Here is a 19,501-nt window from a genome sequence, read left to right as displayed (position 1 = left end):
AAGTTTAATTAAGTTAGCTTTACTTTTTTGGATGTTCTGAAGCTGATAAATGAATGTGCAAATGTTTATTATCCTCAGTGAATTTTTATGCAAAGGAAATAGAGGGACAGTCTTGTTCAGCTTACCGCATAGCAGGTTTAGGTGTCAACGACGCATTTTCTCCCTGCAATTCTCGTAAGAAAAATGCGGAAAAAACTTGAAGCTGATAGTAAAAGATGATGCATATTCTGTCTTCCAATGCCGTAGTAAAACTACGGCATCTTTATAAAGTTTGACACCTATGTTTTGCAATGCAGTCGAGCAGTAAATTACTGTCACGCTTGAGGAATATCTGTCTGTAACGTCCTCCTAATCTGCCAGGTATATTTGTAACGCCCTTATACTGAAAGGAAAAGGCATTTTGTCGCATCAAAAGACTGATATCAGACAGGGAGACGCATTGCAAATAGCACCTGTGGTAGTGAAGAACAAAAAAAAAGAACACTACAGCATAAAGCAGAACTGCAGCGGAAAGCATGCCTTCGTGGTGTCCCGCGTGTCAGAGCATTCGCACGGCAAGCAGCGGCCACTGTCTCATGTTCTATTACACTGGCTAGTCAGGAGGGACAGCAAGTTTTCAGTTTAGTATCTTAAATATTACAAGAAAACATTAGGGATGCAAGACTCGTCTTTCACTCGCTGAGACTGAGCTTCACAACCCAGGTTAGCGTGATGACGATGGCTATGTACAAATGAATAGATGGAGCACATGAATAGTGCTCATTATGAGCCCCCTCCCCCCCTCCTCTTCACGCAAGCGGCTAGCCCGGCCGCGCTTTAGATATAAACGAGACGTTGAACTAATGGTTTCATACACGAAACATGAACAATCTCAGAACCACGACAGTGACGGTTCGAAAAAAGCTCGGTGGGAGTTAATTAGGGATGTTTGTTGACTGACTATAGGGCCAATAAACCATGACTGTTGTTTGTCGCACAAGCCTGCCGTACGAGTGGGCGCCCGAAGCAGCACTTCATCTCCAGGACTGAAGGAAAGATCGCAATGATAGCTGTCGTAGCGTTGTTTCCGATCTTGCTGATTAGCATCTGCGTTGAGGTGAGCGCGATACCGGTGTTGGTAAAGTCTGGAAAACAGCTCCGATGAGATTGCCGAGACGTCGGCGGGAATATTAAGGAAAGAGACGTCGATGGTGAATGTTTGTGAAGAGCCGTATACAAAACACGGAATCGTCGAAAAGGCAAAATTTTATCCCACTTGTCGTGGTGTGGTCCGATATACATTTATAATATGGCTAGCAGTATGGAATGAAATTTCTCATTCAACCCATTCGTTTAAAGGTGGTAGGCCGACGTCGTCTTGTGCACTGTGCGCCAAGTACTCAGTAGATCTTCAATGACAGTGGAGAGGAAACTTGCCGCGATCGCTCAACAGGGCCTGAGATGCACGATGACAAAATATCGGTGGAGGAGAAAATGCTGTAGGCCCGTGTGCTCAAATTTGGGTGCACGTTAGAGAACCCCAGATGGCCGAAATTTCCGTAGTCCTCCACTATAGCGTGTTTAATAATCGTGTGGTGGTTTTGGAACGTTAAACCCCACATATCAATTGATAAACTAATCAACGATGACATAATACAATGTCTTTAAGGAAGAAATCTGCGACATCTGAAGTAGAACTTGTACGTAAAGGAGCCGTCTCTGCCTACCTTGTCAGATGATCAAGAGCTATCACGACCCATCGATTACCTGTTGGCTTGATGGAGGTCTATCCCCATGGAGGCGAAAGGTGTCTCGGCACGCGGAATGCGTTTTTCATTAGGCCAGCCGGACCCGAAGTTGGTCGCTTGCACTTTCACGTACAGGACAAGATGAAACGTGCTTGACCACAAATAAAGACCAGGCCAGAAGAAATGCTGCTTAGCGCGGCTGCGAGTTTTGCTAAATCCCAAGTAGCCCACAGACGGGTCGTCGAGAACGGTTTCTAATACTTGTTGACGTAGAGAATGGGGAATAACTAGAGCACAGCGGTGTCCATCCATATAGTGTATACGTAACGATGTAGCACTTTGTTATTGATCTTAAATGGTAGTAGTTGTCCCGTTCTGGGATCATGAGGGGGTTATCTATCACTTAGGTGTTCGTTATTGTGCTTGCAGTATTCGTGATCACTCGGGATCAAGGGGAACTGAGCGTGGTGATTCGAAACCTGCGTGTCAGAACCCGGTAGCTAGGATAATGTATGAGGTGACGCAGCGTCGGCATGACGTGACGAGAATTGACTAAACTGTCTCTATGGCAATAGTGTCAGAGGGCAGCGAGAGACAGTGTCCGAAACTTGGTGATATTTGCGAGATTTGCAGATGACATCGAAATGGTACTCTTGCAGGCAGAGTACCCAATGAACCAGAGGACCAGACAAGTTTTTCAGGGAAGATAGCCAACATAAGGTGTGATGATCTGTAACAATTGTGAAGGGGTGTCCGTAACAATATATTCCAAGTTTTTGTACGGCCCAAACGACAGGAAGACAGTCCTGCTCAGTGATGGCGTAGCTCTGCTCAGCAGTGGTTAGAGCACGACTCGTGGTTATTTTTTGCGCTACGTATAGACGGACGAGAAGAAAGACATCATGAGCAGAAATTCGCAACTGATCTATTGAAAACAACAAAATGCACTTTTATCTTCGAGAATAACAAACTCATACTGACGTTGGTCCTGTACACCTACGAGATAAGTCAAAAGATTTCTGTTGAATCATACATTATGAAAATAACACACTAACAAATTTTGAGGCTGACGTCACGCACGCAATCAGCAATCGTTACAAAGCGTAGGCTACGAACATCGTTATCTGAAGAAAGTGCAGTGTCTGTCATATGAATGGCTCTGTGTCAGCAACACATTACCGCAGAAGGTGAAGAGAGAAAGTCTCATATCAATATCCGTGACTGTGGTAGGTTTCTTTGCTGCCAGAGCGTTGAATGCTATGGCGTCGATGCCTCTGAGCAGATGTCGAACGCGGCCATTCTCCGCCATCGAGCAGTCGACGCGGCGGCAAAGAGCGAGGACGTCTTCCATATACAAGGTATTGGACAAGGTACCGGACTCGCCGGAGTGCTGGACCTGCACAGCAAGCTTCCATTTGGCAATGGCTGAGTGGACAGAAGGATGTGCAAGGACCTGGCAGAGGAACTGCTTAAAGGCGGCCCAGTTGGCGAAATTTAGCTCATGGTAGAAAAACCAAGTCATGACAATCCCTGTCATAGAAAGCAGGACACAAGATATTTTCGCAGGATCGTCCAAGTGGTTCAGCAAACTCACGCAGTCATACTGCTCCATTCATTCCTGAGCATTTTCACCGCAAAGGCCAGTGAACTCCGAGGGATCCTTTTAAGGGGTGGAGGCAGATCAAGAAGGCCCCCCGTGGGCGCAGGTGGGGCTCATGAAGGCGATGTGCTCTGCTCATCGTGTGACATGACGGAAATCGGGTTGTAAGGACGGCGACTCGAACGTAGCCCCATAGATGTTTTGTAGTGGTAGCAGATGAGGACCCAATGTACGGAGTAGACTAGAGGACGGGAAAGAACTTTACACCACATGTAAGGCAACGTTGAGGATGCAATACTCTTCTTTTATTTGCTGAGACTAAGCCCCACAACCAAGGCCAGCATGGTGATAATGAGTCTGAACAAATGAGTAGATAGAGCGCACGAACATTTCTCACACTATACACGCATAGCGAGAAATGCATGCGCGAATATATATGAAATATTGTTAACCTCCTCCGCCTCCAGACAACCCTCTGCTGAGAAAAAATACCCACGCCTCCCCGAAGGGAATCATGAGGAAATGTGAATGCATTTCTTGTGCCGAGAGAGGGTAACATTACCGTCAGAGATTCGCCTTCACCGACTTTTGCCACCATCTTGAGAGCTGCCCAGCCAGCGAAAGGTCGATGATGATGATGATGTTTGATGTTGTGTGGCGCAAGGGTAATTTCACGGCCAAAGAGCGCCAGTTCATCTTACAAAAATATATGGACAATGATTGTGATAAGCGGCTGTATAAGGGCCATAAAATTCCTCGTGGTAAGGCGGGCAAAAACATACAAGTAGTAAAATCATGACCATGCCGTAAAAGGTGTGTGTGGTGTGAATAAATCCCAAAAGTTGGTGTTAATAGAAAACGATGGTGGACATGTATGGCATTAGCACAAGTTCCCCACTCATTCATACCCTTGCGTCCAAGGGCTGTGAGGCAAGGGCTTTGTTGAGTGTAGCCACCGTAGCGAAAACCTCTCTGGAGAGGTCGTGCTACGGAATGCCCGGGTATATGATATGAAAACTACGAATTTCTTTTAAAAATGCTAACAATAATTTATGACTGAAAAGTGGTTCCATACTGACGAATATTGCAGGGTGTAAAGGTATATGTTGTCGGTAGGGTAATGGAAAGTGTTGTTTTCTTAGAGTTTCTAACTGTTTGCACTAAAATAAAATGCGAAGAACTGTTAGTGCTTGACTACATCTGTCACACAATGGTGGATCGCCACCGGACAAAAGATATGTGTGTGTCGTGTATGTGTGTCCTATCCTGAGCCTCGTTAGTATGACATCTGTATGACGTGATTTTGATACTGGAGGCCAATGGCCAAGGTATGGCTTAATGATGTGTAGTTTGTTTTGTGTGTGTCTATTCCACTTGCTCTGCCAGTAGTCCCTGAGCATTCGTTTGAGAGAAGGCTTCAGATCAAGGGCCGGCATTGATATGGGTGTAGAGGCAGTGCTTTCGTGGACGGATGCAGCAAGCTGATCCGCCATCACGTTGCCTTGGATCTCGTGGTGCCCTGGCACCCAGCAGACTACAACATGTTGTTTGAGTGTATAGAGTGTGCATTAAATGGAGTAAAATGAGACGAGTACAGGGTTTTTTTGTTTTTTGAAGGGTTTGAAGAGCCGTTACCACACTGAGGGAGTCTGTATAAATTACTGCTTTTTGTATTTGTAATTGTTTGACGTGTTTAGCCGCCACAAGTATCGCGTAAGCTTCCGCTGCGAAGATACTTGTGCCTGGATGTAGAGGGCCAGCATCCGAAATGGATGGGCCGACAGCAGCGTAGAACACAGAGGAGTTAGACTTGGAGGCATCTGTAAAGAACTCAGGACGTGTGTATTTGTGAAGTTCTTGGAAGTATGTTCGGATATGGGCAATTGGCGCATGTTTTGTAACTTCTGGGAAAGACACTCGCAGTATATAGTCTGCCACTGCCACGGTGGCGGGTATGCTAAAGGAGCCATTAAACTGTGTTCAAGTGACACTCCAGTTTTCTCAGCTAGATACTTCAGGCGAACTGAGAAGGGCTGCCTAATCGAAGGCCTATTTTGAAACAGAATGGAGTTCAACAAAATAATAGTAGGCATCCGGTGTTGTCTGCGGACACCGCCGCAGACAACGCCGGATGCGTGACATAGCCCGAATAAGAAATGCATTCGCATTAAAAAAGCTTTGTAGCCATGACCCTTTTCTCTTAGTCTTGCCCATGTGGCAGGCACACGACAGGAATGGTCTTGATGTGCACGTGCACTCCTTCCCGCTGCTTTAGCCGCGGACGAAGAGAACAAGGTGGGGGAACCATTCAAACGACACATGTCTGTTGCTATAAGCCGCAAGTGCGAGAATACGAAGCTTCAATGCCAAAGGAATGCACACACACGTTTTCTTGGTTTGTACCAGAGAACATACTTCTGCACACTTTCACGCTGTGATAATCCTTCATGCACAGCACTTAAAGACAGACATGAAGTTTATTGGAGGCCAACGAGTGACAATCTCGTTTGCGGCAGGTCAAGGTGGATGGCAGCTATTTCCGCGTGCTCACCCGTGCCACCACGAGCTCAGTGCGCTTCTTCGTGCGCTCGCTGCATAGACCCAAGAGCAACGTGTACCACGTGGCCGGAGTAGCACCGATACGCACCTACCGACTGCTGGTGGCACGTGAACTGGTGGTCAAGGACTTCCTCCTGCGGCCGCCACTCACGGAGGAACGGCATCCACCAAGCGTACTGACCGCCATCTTGGGAACACCAATGGCACAGCAGATGTTCGCGCTGATCTACATACTGTTCTTCGCTAACGAGCGTTTCGAGGTGAGTTTGTTGTGCAGTGGTGCGTAGAAACTCGCAACATCCCAGAGCGCACATGTGAAACAAGCTTTAGGCGACTGCCTGAGGACCGTTCCACGTGCTACCCGTACAGCCGCAACGCATGTGCTGGCACATCTGCTGCACCCAAGCTGGAGAAAAATCAGTGAATCGGCGACGCTCTTTCACCCTCCGTTTGGGTGTGGCCAGGGTTTCGGCATGTGCGTTGCGGCCGTGCGGGCAGAGCGTGGAACGGCCTCTATGCATCCACCTAAAGCCTGTTTAACATGCGAGCGACTCAGTGCAAGGTGGTGGTCTCAGCGATGGGTAGCAGCAGCACGTGCGAGTGCGAATTCGTTTCACATGCTGTTTTGTGCAACGCCCGCCGATCTGGAGCGGTGTGTTGCCCGTGCTCGGCGGTAGGAGCTAGTTCCTTCCGACAGTGCATGTGCTCCTCGACTCCGATTCTGCCGTCCCATGCTCCTGGCGCCGCTGCTCCGTCGTAGGCCAAACCCTCTGCTGCGAGTGAATTTTTCGAGCTCTGGTGATGTTTAACGCAGCGTCTACAACACGCCCTGGAACCCTGTTTCGGGCTCATTCGACGGCTGCCGCTACGTTCTTGGGACAAAATCGCTCTCGTCTGAAACAGGCTTCAGACGACTCGAGCAAGAAAGCCATCGTCTTTTCTTATAAGGTCACGTATTGACCCTCCCCCGCTCCTCCTCCAAAAGATTTCCTCACCTAACCACGTTTCTCACTGCCTTCGAGATCGGGCTATCTTTGACCAAGCGATATTGTCATGTCGACGGTGTCATAGAAACGCAATGATCATGTCACAAATGTATACAAGCTGTGACGTCAGGCTATGTTGTTGTGATGTAATGACGTGATAATGAGCTTTATCGTCATTCTTGTTCACACAGCTAGAAGTTTAACCTTCGCGTTTGATGAAGTGCTTGAGACGTTTGCCTTAAAGTGCATCAAACAAAATTTTCAAGTTGGCAAGAAGTAGTGCATGATTTCTTGAGAGATGTGCCGCAAGGAGTGTCCCACTTAGCATATATGTACGCCATTACCAAGCATGAACCAGTTATTATTATATACTGTAGAAAGTTACAATTTCGCTGAAGGCGGCATGAAAGTGTCACAATCACACCATAATATACTACGGCATGTACAAAGCGTCTAGGAACATAGGTGTCTTAGCAGTTGCCTAGTTAGACACTGAGAAAGGCTCCCTGGTTGTTACCATGAAATTTGCCAGCTTTACTAGGTGCTGGCCAGTAAGAGGTGCCGAGGAGCTAGTAGATCACGTTAGCAACGAGAAAAACTTGTGCATGCATGTGCTGATCATTTCCTAATGATTTAAAGAGCGCTTTCGGCGTTAGAGTTTTAGAAGATACATTGTATATTCAGGGAGTTCCAGTTACAATATTTCTATGACGTAGAATTACTGGAGCGTTATGCCCGATGTCGCTGTAGAAAATGAAGTTGCTATAGGGTCTCCATTGAAACTGATTGATCATTTTTATTGGCGTGCTTGAAGTTATGATTACCCCGCGGTGGCACTGTGCTCTGCAGGTGTAGTGATCGGCGGACATAACAGAGCAACCTCCTTGGAACGTCACTGGTGTCGAAAATTAAATCCGTAACCACGACGAACTCTTCATCTGGGAAACGATCTTTATGAAAAATCCACATGAAATATTCAGTTGTTCTTTGCAAGTTGTTGTTTAGGGCTAAGGAAGACGCGTATTTCTGCGAACCATAGGTAATCATGGCGGAGCTTTGCTGGGGTTGATGGACGAAACATAAAAGACAGGAAAAAGACTCCACCTTTTCGGAATGTGTGCACAGGACCAAAATACCAGGTCAATTTACCTCACTCTACTAAATGAGCAGTTGTGCGAGTCAGTTGGGTGGCAGATGCTTTGTCTACCACTTGACCATTGTACCGCTTGGCTGTTGTAGCTTTATACAGCGAACACGTAGATGAAAAATTATTTTAGTCTAGTGGATGACCCATTTTCTTTATTTCAAGCTTCCTCGAGCTGGCGGTCTTCTGCAAAACGGTTTCTTCAGGTTCCCTAGTAGTAATCCTTCCGCACAGGACAACTGCAAAACGTGGTTGTACCGCAGGAACTTTCGCGGGCTGACCTGAGCCCCGAGCAGATTGCCATCGAGGCCGAGGTCCAACGATTCAGTTCGCTGCTGGCGTCCACTACGAGTGGACTGGGGATACTGCGCTTGAGCGAGATCCGGCTACTGACCACGATGAGCCTCGGGGCCGCCGCTGCTAGCCACGCGGCGTCCGCCCTCGAAGCGGCCAGGTTGCGGCTGGCAGCGGAGATGCGTGCAGACGGAGGCAACGCCATGTTCGGCGGCATTCCTCGCGACAAGCTCTTCTTCCTCGCGGCCTGCTTCCCGTCGTGCGGTCTGTCTGGCAGGTCGCTCATTACGCAGGTACGTCGTCATCGATCTTGAATTGAACGTGAGCCACTATAGGGTTCTCCAAGGGTGTTAAAAACTTGAGGTCACGTTAGTGTTCCATTCAAGTGTGTTTAATAGGTTTGGTCTGTGTAGCGTTATGGTAAAGTTTCGGTTAAGAAAGAGAAATTGACAACCACCCGTTTGTAGGATGAAGCGATAAGATAAAGAAATGCATGCATTTGAATCTCTGAGAACGAAGGTTTCATAGCTGTCAAAAAAAGTAACTGTGGTTCGGGGAACGCACCCCGGACCAGGGCCTTTGGGGGATGGTCACTCTTTCGATTGAGCTAACCAGGAAGCTAGCAGTTGAAGGTTGTCAGTCTGCTTTTATATTTATTTACTGTACCTTGCGGGATTCCGTGGAACTTATTTACAAGTCTATGTTGCATTGGTTAGATCACATGTTCTATTTTGGTCGTCGACACACATAAGTTGGAAGGACTCCTGAATGTTCTTAGGTCTGTCCAAACCCTTTGACATTGCAGAAGCACTTCATTTTATGTGGTCTCCTGAATCAACCCTAGTGGAACGCTGTAACCCAGATGAAATGAATTCAGAGGCCTTGTAAAACCTTTTGGTTTGGTCGCAACAATTTCACGGGCTTCATGAAAACAGGGTGCTTTTTGAATGAACTCATTCAATTTACAACTGTTGTGATTTATGTTCATTGGCCTTTACTCTTGATAAACATATTCTCTGACGCATGCAATGCTGGTGTTATCTTGATCCATCACCTCCCTTGTATATGAGTTTACGGGTTCTCCGACACACCTGAGAATATCAGGCCTTATGGTTATAGCCTCGGAAGTTTAAAAGTGAGGAATGCGACGTAGCTAGAGCTAGTGCCATGAAAGCCTATGCTCACTAACCCTTGGCTTATTTGACGACCGTATAAGTGGCAGAGAGAGTGTTCAGTAAGAGAAATGGTATTACGAAGCAGAACTGTGCTCCAAAAGAGTTCGTACGAAAAACTTCCTCTATATTGTAACTGCACCTACCGTAATGGTCGAGTTATGGGGCTGGACTGTCGACTCAGAGATCAGGGGACCGAATTTTGGCCGCGGCGTCCGCATTTCCGTCTGAGGTGCAAATGCTTTAGGCCGTGAAGTTACATGTCGGTGCGCGTTAAAAGAGCCCAGGGTTGGTCGAAATTTCCAGATCCATCTTCTTCTTCATGTCTCATAGTCATATGGTGGTTGCGGACGTTAAACCCCTGAAACGTAAACCCCTGAAACGTTCATAGCGTGATTGTACATGAGTAAAGGTAAGCGGACAATGGCAAAAACGAAAGTCGCGACAAGAACAATTGTCAACGCGGCTCGAAGTTTGTGTATATCGATGACTAATAAAATACAGTACCAGTCACGTTATTAATTGCTGAGGTTTTTAATTCGCGTTCGGGTAAATCACCAAAGACACGGTAGAAATACAGGCCCACAGAACATGATACTGCAATCAAGATCACCCAAAAAGCACAAGAAGTGCTAAAATTGATACAGCTAACAGTTACATGTATGAAGAATTCATCCCAGCACTTAAATAGTTCAGTAGTGTAAACCTGTGGGCCAATAGACTTTTTTACTAAAATATTGAAACACACCCTTAAAGCCAAGTTCACTTTTTGCTTTTGGAGGGCGAGAAAGTTGGAAAACTCGCTAAAAAGCATTCTCCTAGTTTACCTTAGCGAGTGGATTTCGCCGTGGGGACAGTTTAACGCCGTTCCGCTGTCCTGGAAGGCGTGCTTTTACTACGCTTCTAAGTCACACGAGGGGAACATACCAACGCGAATTCATTATGCAGGTTCAGGAGTCAGTGGTAAATCAACGACATTATATCTATATCTACCCGTTCAGCGTGACCAAACCCTCCACGGACGCGTGCCCCAGCAACATGATTTGTATTGAAACTGCCAAAGAAACTGAAATAATCAGAACATACATGGTGTATTATTCACGTACCTCAGCAGATCTCGCGTATCGATGGTCGAGTAAATTCATAGACGCCGCTAGGTAACTACTATGTAGCTTCTACTGGCGCTTCTTCGCTTATACAGATTCTACTCAAAAGAACGCCTTCAAAAGTAAAACGAAAATATTACTTCTCGACATTGGATAACCATAACAGAAGTTTAGCATGGAGAAATAGGTAAGCTTGTATGCACTTGTTTCATCTGCTAACAAGCTAAGTGCCGAAAAAGGTAGCAGCTGCAGCCTAGCAAATGCAAACGTCTCACTGAATATCGCTGCAATGCTTTCTTGCGTGTATTTGCATTTCGTTCGGCTGCGACTGTCCTACTGTCAAATTGGCCTAAGCAACTACAATAGCTTTGAAATACGTGAGTATATGAGCACAGGTGTAATCTATTCCTGTGGGGTTGCGGACTGAACCATTGTTGATGATTAAGATTCCAGCAACTAAACGATTTTTATGTTATATTTACTGTTCAACACTGATCACTTCTTTGTTAAGGTAATGAACATGGTCAAAACAAAAAGTGGTCAAAATATATTTCATGAGATGCACCCGAGCGAACGCGACTGCCCTTTGAAGCGTGCTAGATGGATGACCTTCTGGCAGCGGCGTTAATTGTTAAAGCAACTCAGTAAACACTCTGGGCAATGTTTTGCCACCGCTGTCATGCTCATTATAAAATCTTTATCACTACTGTCACTTCCTCCATTTTTCATGTATACGATATATTGTCCGTTACACTCTTGCCTTATTTGGTGATCAATCCGTACAACTACCTTCTAACCTGGTGGTACATTGTCAATTTTTTCGTGCCTTTGCATTTCGTTTGGCCACGACTGTCCTGCTGTCAAGTCGGCCTAAGTAACTACAATGGCTTTGAGAAACATGGGTGTGTGTATGGGCATAGGTTGTCACACAGGTCCCGTCAATTCGGGAGGCAATCGCCGGGCTAATTCCAAGGGCCGAAATATCGGCCCCCCGAACCGCACCACGAAAACGTGGACAATTTAGAAGTGGTCCTTTTTGGCGCGCCAGCGGACGCCGGCTGTGGCCCAAAGAACAAGTCATAGCCGAGAGTTGATAAACAAACAAAATTATATTCTCACTAATGGCAGATCGAAAACAATACACAAGTATGCACACTTCACAATAGTTGAGTACAATATGTCACCAATCAAACAACGTACTACGCAGTACAATCAGCCACACTCGAAACAATGGACACAGACAACAATACGCACTACAATGCAGTCGCATGCATTGAACAACCAAGACACTTAAAGACTAAAGAGATAGGAAACCTATTCAGTCCGAAGTTCTTGGAACAAAAGTCTGGATGATACTCTTCCAAGAATCACTCACTAAAAGTCCAGCGTTGTTGTCGTTCCGCTGCCCCCGAAGTTTCTCTTCCAGGAAACCTCGCCGAAGTTTCTCTTCCAGGAAACCTCGCGTCTTCAATTGGCCACTCTCCAAGCTTCAAACTTCTTCGCCGGAAACATGTCGGCTTCACACACGCAGCTGTTGCCACGCGTATTCGCTCGATAGCGGTAAACACACACTCTTGCCTGTAGCTCGAGTCGTCACTCCTCAGGTGGAAACCCTCTTCTTCTCCTGTTTTGTCTCTACGGACAAAACCTTCGCCGACTACACGGCGGAACCCCTACGCGCTAACTTCCGTCTTCTCCTGATTTTTCCCTACGGACACAACCTTCGCCGACTACACGGCGGAATCCCTACGCGCTCTGGCGCTAACTTCCGTCTTCTCCAGATCTCTCATCACGGCTGCTCGATTAAATACCTTCCGCGCGAGATTCCAGAAAGTTCTCATCATTTCGTCGGCGCGATGGGCAGCGAAGGCTGGGGAAAGGTCGAGACAATACGAGGGCCGTCCCCGACGGGGGACTCAACCCGGCACGACCACGCCTCTTTCCTTCTAGAAATTTCGAGTGCTTTCTCGGCCGCCGATGTGGGGTGAGGAGGTTCGTCGGCGAAGCCACACTTCCAAGAGGAGAGGGAGCGTGCCCGGGGAGCTTGTTTTCTTTTTTCTCTTTTTCTTTTGACCTCGCGGCGTCACTGCGGCGTTTCGTCGCGGGAATTTGGCGGCGCGCCCTTTTTGAGCGCTCGTTCTGTGACATAGGTGTAATATCATATTGTGGGGGGGAGGGGGCGGACTGAACCACTGTTGATGATTAAGATTACAGCAAGTAAACAATTCCTGTGTTATATTTATTGTTCATCACTGATCACTGCTTTATTCAGCTAGTGAACATTATGAAAACAAAAAGAGGTCAAATTATGCTTCATGGGAGGCAGCCAAGCGAACGCCACTGCCCTTTGAAGCGTGCTAGATCGGTGACCTTTTGGCAGCGGCCTATATTGTTAAAGCAACTGAATAAACACTCTGGACAACGTCTTGCCGTCGCCGTCATGTTTCGTATAAAATCGATATCACAACTACCGCTTCCTCCGCTTCGCATATATGCGATGTATTGTATGTTACACTCTTGCCTTATTTGATGATTAATCCGTACAACTACCTTCCAACCTGGTAGTACATTGTCTATATTTTCGTTTCTTTCCAGATAGCGTTCTGCAACGTAGCTCTGCCATCATCGGTGGCGTTCAGGCGGGCTTTTCAATGTGCTCCCACCCACCGGCTATGGAGCAATTTTACGTGGAAGGAATTTTGATGGGAACGCATTATGGTAATCACCTGTTAGACCCAGCTTGTGTGCCAACTACTGGAAGACATCGTGGTCTTTGAGATCTAGCCAACGTGACTTTTCTTTTACGAATTGCCACAAAACAAATTTGAAACCTTTTTGTTTAATTCATATTGTGTACTAAAATAAATTTATTGACGATTTCGGCTTCGCTTTGCCGTATCATAATGTTGTTCTTATTTGATGGGGACACACAGAAAACGCAAAGGCATGAAAGAATTAAAGAGGGAAACGACCTGACAGCGGCCATCTAAGGGTGCACAATGCCGGCCTGCTTTTTGGGGAAAGGAAAAAAAACAGAAGAAAGGAAGGTGGGAGAAAAAAAAGAAAAAAAGAATAATTAATAACACATACGTAAACACAAATAAGTAGTCACATAGAAAAGCAATTAAAGGCGAGGCTAACCAGGTCTTTGTCAACAAAGTTGATAGGGCTCTGTGGGCCTGATAACGCCGTGCGTCACATCCGTCCGGCAACAGGCAATCGTCAGGGGTCGTGCTAGCGCCGCCTCTATTTTTTCAGTGCCTCGGCGAAAGCTCTCTTCAGGCCGTCATGCGTTCGCTTCATTTCCACTCGCCGCGGCCACGTGGCGGAGCTGAGCGAGTAGACTAGGCCGTGAGCATAAGGTACAGGAAGTGATGGTAGAAATAGTGAATAAATACAAATATTTGGGTGTATGAAGAAATAATGGGGCTCAGTATCTAAAAGACCACGTAAGATACGTAATGACTAAGGGCGCCAGGAATGCAGCTGTAAAAAAAATGGGGCACTATGGAACTACAATAGTTACGACGTTGTGGGAGGGATTTGGAAAGGTGACATGGTTCCGGGTTTTACGTTCGGCAATGCGATCTTGTGCATGAAATTAGAGGTTCAAGCAAGATTGGGAAGAAAACAACGTGGCATAAGTAGACTTGCCTTGGCAGCACACGGAGCAGCCCAAATCAGGGGGTACAGGGTGACTTGGTATGGACATTGTTTGAGTGCAGGGAAACTAGCAGCAAGATATAACTTGAGGAGCGATTGCGAAAAAATGGGAGGGGAGCGTTGGGCTAGGAAAGTTTTTAGGTACTTGTACATGAATAATGTTGATACTAAATGGGGGAAGTGAACTCAAAAATTGTCGAGCAAGTATTCGGAAAACAGCAGAATACGAAGCCAAAAGGAAACATCGGATAAGATGCTTTGATGCATGCGCGTTTCAGCGCACCCGGCGTCCCTCCGTCACGAAAAGAGGGGGACGCAGAGTTGTCTGGGTAACGCATCGGCGCAAAATTCAGCATGTCACATTTCGCGCCGATTGCCGTGGGGCCGCGCCGACGAACGGTGGTCGCGCCTGGCATAAGACTATAAAGTGCTCGCGTATTGCTAACGTTGCATCGCTGTGTCCAGCGTGCGCTAGATTAAAGTATATTCAACGCTAGAATAAAGTATATTGGACCCTACATGATGCGCTCGCGGCCGTTTTGCTAGCTCCACATTTACCAAATCAGGTGTTACGTGACGTCAACGGAAGACGAAATATATGACTGATGCAAACATGATAATCCTGACACGTGTGACATGTAAGAACATGACAACATACCAAGCTCATTACGTGCTGGCAGCCATTTCACTAGCTCCACATATACTAAATTTCGTATCACGAGACGTGAACAGATGACGAAGGTAAACGACACATCCAAACATAATAATCATGACACTGAAGTCATGTACAGCATCATTTACCTCCACCTCGTCACGTTGTGCTGATCTTAAGTGACATATCAACATTTCTCATTCGTTTTTCGCATCTCTATTCCCACTGTACGTTGGATCTGCCAATTTTTTCGATTGGGAAATTGCAGACGCTGGCGCTCATCCTTAAAATGGTGCAGCAGAACTTCGTCATGCCCCTCGGCACATAAGTTTCAGGAAAACCTGCAAATATTGAGTTTTGTGCAATAACTGGACGTCTTTACGCATGACTTAGACATCATCCAAAGAGAACTTTTCATGGAACCTTCTGTAGCGTAGGCTACACAGGCTGAAGTTGAGCAGTTTCACGTCGGTTACGGTGAGCAGTTCTGCGCAACCATGAGGAGCAGTGACGTTAAACGGCGTACAGTTGGCACGCCAGAGGCCTGAAAGCTCCTAGAGGGACGTGTAACTAGTGGCCTGGAGCTTGAATCCAGTGAGACCGCTCGCTCACTAGTCGATGCTCCATCCGTAATTCATCTGTTCATCCACCCTTCATTCGTCTCTCCAACCATTCGGCCGTGGTTCGCCCATTCATACGTCCATCTGCTATCGTTGGCCCGTCTGTCCATCCATCTATGGTTCGTCCGTTCATTCATCCGTGTTCGTTGACGAGTCCGTCAGTCCGTCCATTTGTGGTTCATCTGTTTGCCCATTATGACCCGTTCCTCCATCGGTGCTTTGTTTGTTCGTTTGCCCGTCCGTGTTTTATCCATCTGTTCATACGTCCGTGTGGCCGTAGCTTTCACTACGTGTACCCTGCCATAGCCGAGATTAATCTACTGTTGAGTTTTTCAGAGCGATAGTGATTATTTAGAATACTATAGCAGTTTTTAACCGTCACTGCTGCCAATGACAGTTGTGATGGCAAATATATTTTTATTAGCTTCCCACAATTTTTATTATTACTGCAGCAGTTACGACAGTTACAAGTTCATATTCAGGGAATAATTCGAAGCCGACGTTACAGTCAGGCAGACCCCCACTTGGACCCCGTCATAGAGAAAGATTGTTTGATTCCTTTCATCTTTAAATTGCATTCACTTTTCAGGAAGAGGCATGCCATGAGGAAGATGGAGGAGCGATCCTGTTAAAGCCTAAATATAATTATCCTTCTTTAGACATATACTTTATATCAACAATGAGCTACATTAGAAAAAAATTTTTGAAGCAATTTATTTTTAACGCTAGTGTCTTGGTGTAAAAATCTGCTGCCCAATTCATTCATATATCCCCCAATTGATTTACCAAGGTTCCATGAGGAACCAACAACCAACTTTGCCAAGTATTCACTGTGCTCACGAGAAGTCTCAGTGCCGCAAAAAAATAGAAAATAATTGCCAAGCTACAGTGTTTTCATTCTATGATGTTCAACTCTTCAGCAGATTTAAATTCAGGTTACAATTCTAAAATGGGAGCTCATATATCTGTGAATATAGTAGTAAGAAAAACCATCAGGGCCTAACTTGGCTACGTCGGGATTTACGTAGCGTGGGCTACGAACTGATGGACGAACGAACTAGGCATGGATGGGTGGATGGATGGGTGAACAATGGACGGATGTACTAACGAACCACGCACGGATGAAAAGGTGGACGCACGACCCCTAGATGGATGGGCGGATGACCCACGGACAAACGGACTTGCGAGCGAGCGATTTCATGCGAGTCAATCACCTGCCCATTAGTGCACGTCACTACAGGAGCTTCCAGGCCTCCTCCGGTGTGCCAATTGTGGGCTGTGTGACGTGGCGAATCCTCACGCTTGAGCATAAGTGTTCACCGTAAGTGACGCGAAACTGCTCTACGTCAGCCAGATTAGCGTACGCTACAAGATCTAAAAGAGATGGGTATATTATAGGAACTTGTCTTCGTTAATTAGGGCGTTGTGTGATTCTCTGCAATGGACATGTCTCATCTGCTCAGATAACCGAAACCCAAAAACAAATCGTAGAAGAAGCACTGCTCTTTAGCTGCGATATTGTCCATGTGCCCATGTTACGAAGAAACAGAAACTATTTAACGTTATTTTGTGCCATGTCGCAAATATTTATTAGTTACAAAAACTCTAGTTACTACATTTTTTATAGTAGGCTTAAGCTTACTCCGGAAAGTGCTCTTAGATGCCACCATTTCAATGCATTTCAAGAGACATATATATGATACAGCTTGTAAGTTTACTGAAGCCACTCAACGCATAGTGTCTACTTTAATAAATACTAGAGAAATACTCGTGAAATAATTGTAAAGAGTGAAAAATTGTAGAACGTACGTTCGAATGTGATCGTGTCAGGTAATCTTAGCTATCACGTCAGCCAAAAATTTCAAACTTTCTTTGTATTTATTTTCTTTTTTATTGTTTGCTCCTTATCATTGTACTTCTTTTCTCTTTGTACACTTCTAGTAGTAGGGTTGTAAACAGAAGTACAGTTATAATCCATAGGCTACAATAAGCTATCCTGGTGAATCTCCAGAGGGAGTATGTGCTATAGTCGACAAGTCACAAGTAAACAAACAAGCTGCTATGCTTCTAGCTTGCTGGGGAGATTTGCTGTTTATAGAAAGTTTTATTGACAGAAGTTGTTAGGCTTCGGCAAGTAAGAATACGTGGTGCTGCTTGGATTTATCCCTACAACTTGGGCTTCGTGCAGGAAAGAAGACAGCGCCCAGAAATCACTGACGACGTGGCCCTCCGATAGGTGCGTGCCATATACGAAGGACAAGAAGCAGAAGAAGAAGAAGAAAAAGAAAGTGGCAACAGCGCCTACGATTTTCTTGCGTGAGTGTGTACTTTTACAATTTTCGATTACTATACTTGGCTTTACCTAAAGGGCCGGACGAGTCATTGAATAGGCAGGATTCAGTAGAAGTGATATGCACAAAAGAGATCAAAATTTCATAAACTGCTCATAAAAAGGTACACAAGACTAATCATGTTACAACAAAGCTGTATGTATGAACACTGTTCAATATATAAATAATGGAATGCGGGAGTCATTTATATGTGCCCGTAGGATGTAATAAGGACATCGTCGGAATAGCATAAGTGCACAAAAGTTCATGTTCGAAAAACAAATTGTTAAGTTGAAACTTATAAGTCACAGTGGGATGGCTATGTACACAATTAGCTGTGCATTTAGCTTAAGAAGTATAGAGAACTCTTTACCACACGTGATCAGTAGGTTAGTTTAGGGTTGTTCACCTCTTATAGTTTTGCGTATAGTTACGTACTTCAAAGTGAATAGCGCGCCAGAAGATTCCAGTATACAGCGAATTCATTATTTATTCGTCATTTGAAGCCTCCTGCCCGAGTTCATGAGACAGTGACGCGCCGAGCCACCATTCTCTTCGCCAATTCTGTTCGTCAGAATTTATAAGCTGCCTTGTGCATACTGCAGATTCTGCCACCACAATCGGCAGTGTGGTCAGAGTCCATAATACCTTAGTTCACGAATTTCAAATGCGCCTGCAATACAAAACATACTGTCAACGTAAATGAAGACAAAGTGAACAGACAGCGGATATATAAATTTTTCTCACATAAGGTCTTCTTCTGGTCAAGTACGACGATGTTTTTTTTTCGGTATACGAGGCGTCGTGGCGCCATGTGTGTATCTTATGCGAGAGACAAGGAACGGTCATACTACCACACGAACAAAGGGAGATGTAATTGTCCTATTGAATTTGGTGTGGGAAACAAGTGTTCGTTTGTTCTCAGCAAAATTTCCACCACACTTCAAGGTTCTTCGCTATTACCGACTCTAACCACGCTGATGATTTTCGTGGCAGAATATGTCGGTGTGTAGTAGGCAGCTTAGGGATCCTGATAAACAGCTGTGGTGCGCAGAATGGTGGCTCGGCGACGTACACAAGTTAGGAAGGACCATGAAGAAAGCAAAATTGTGCTAAATGGGTTGAAATTCATAGAGCGTTACACAAAACCTAGACATACCATTCAACCACACTGAAAAGTTGGCCAATGTTTACGTAAAATTCTCAGCCTTGGCTCCTTATGAAATGGATCCATGAGGACGGCTTGTAAGATCATTCAATCAAGGTAGCTTTCCCAAATGACGACATTGTGCTTTCAACTTACACAAATAGAGTGAAAAGTTCGTTTTTACTTGTCTCTCCCATAGAAGAGTACTATGTAATCTAAATCGTTTAACAATTTCATTCAAAACAACCACAATCCTGCCCACGAAACTACGAATAACTAAAGGATGCCTATGTTGTCTTGGACATCAAATTGTCAGATTTTTTTGTGCTTTGAAATCATGTGGGTGGCTATTTATTTGTCTGATAAAAACTTGACTTGGCTGGTGAGTACAAACACAAAAATTAATCATTAACAATTTTTCTTTGCACCTTCTTGAAATGAAGATCAGTTTCTTGAAAAACCTCCTTGTCAACACTTTGATCTGCAGCCTTAGTTTTTGAT

The sequence above is a fragment of the Rhipicephalus microplus genome, unplaced genomic scaffold, assembly GCF_043290135.1.
Source record: "Rhipicephalus microplus isolate Deutch F79 unplaced genomic scaffold, USDA_Rmic scaffold_45, whole genome shotgun sequence".
NCBI lineage: Eukaryota > Metazoa > Arthropoda > Arachnida > Ixodida > Ixodidae > Rhipicephalus > Rhipicephalus microplus.
The sequence above is the reverse complement of the archived record's forward strand: the minus strand, read 5'-3'. Positions refer to the sequence as shown.